We start from the raw sequence: 1,455 nt of genomic DNA, 5'->3' as shown, positions 1-1,455 counted from the left end.
AAGACTAATGCAACTAATAATTTCACCATGCTGTCAGTTCCAGGCTGCGCCACGCTGCGGCTCAGTGGCAAGCAAAACAACCGTATTAAGTTGTCTTGAGCCCGCCAATCATTCCTCTCAGCAGGGTGAAGTAGCCTACTATCCATGGGGACGGCTTTACCAGAATCCCGGCTGAAGCGGATGTTGGAAGAGCCAGCAGCTGTGAATCCAGTGGCCTTGCCAAGCACTGCTGGACAGCCAAACCAGATGTGCAACCCAATAAAATTCATGTTAGAGATGACGGGCAGACAGATGGGTGGGGCTGTGGGTGAGTAGATACGTTGTGTCCGAGGAAAGCTGGCAAACCACACAAAAAAAGAGAGCGAGACATTCTCTTAAATGAAAACCATACGCTTACAATTACGTTTACATTTTTAAGATTTTATTTTTAACTGTGAAAGTATGTAAAAACATGTTGTGCGTGTCTATGATCCTGGGTTTCTGTGTTAAAAATGCACACGTCTTAGACTTAAACTGACACCTAGTGGTGTGGATCCGTATTTGTGAAAAAGTTTATGGTTAGTGATTTGGTTGTAAAAACGTACTAAAGCAGCTAATCTTGATTAATTTCTTTTGCAAGTGAAAGTGTCCAATAATAAGGGAGAGAGTCTTTTAAGATAAAGTGAATAGTATTCGGCTGATCATGTGATTTTAAAATGGCTGCCTCCATGAGGTGACCTGCTTCATGTAAAGTAAATCAGCTTTTATTAGGTTATATGTGTGGAGTTACTCCACTGGAGTACCTCTCATGTGAGTGTACTTTAGATATTTATCCTTTCTTTATGTAAACATCGTTTTTATGAGGAAATAATCACTGATGGTACCTTTTAAGTACCACTGGTGTAAAAAAACACTAAACAACAAAAACATGCACAGAACTACAAATTAATCATGTATTTTCAGATTAACTTGTATCATCTCGTGGTATTTGTTCAAAACCATGCCAAAACCTTGCTTTATCAGTAAGTGTGTGACGGTGAAAGTTGGCATGTACATCCATGTCCTAAGACAACCCTTGTGTCTGTTTTCTTCATTTGGTCCACAAGGTTTTGATTACGAGGAACTGCCCCTGGGACTCCAAGACCTCCGGACTCGGAGAGACCAGAAAGGGCAAACAACAGAAAGACAAAAAACAGCCCTTATGGTTAGGGATGTAATATTTATTTCAAAGATCTAAATCAATGATGAGTCATTCTTACCAGAACAGTGCAATTTCACAGTTTTTGCCTGATTGGCATGTGATCAGCTTGGAATCATTTTCTGCTTGTGAGAATGTGTGGACTGTCACTATCTATGGACTGTGACTGTGTAACCGAACCATGCCAAAGGACATTGGCTTTGCGTTTCGAAAAACTCGCCACTGTGATTGTCTGCGTCCGAAACCGCCTACTTCTCTACTATATAGTAGGCGAAAAG

The sequence above is a fragment of the Sinocyclocheilus anshuiensis genome, unplaced genomic scaffold, assembly GCF_001515605.1.
Source record: "Sinocyclocheilus anshuiensis isolate Anshui unplaced genomic scaffold, SAMN03320099.WGS_v1.1 scaffold734, whole genome shotgun sequence".
NCBI classification, from domain to species: domain Eukaryota; kingdom Metazoa; phylum Chordata; class Actinopteri; order Cypriniformes; family Cyprinidae; genus Sinocyclocheilus; species Sinocyclocheilus anshuiensis.
This window is presented reverse-complemented; position numbering follows the sequence as displayed.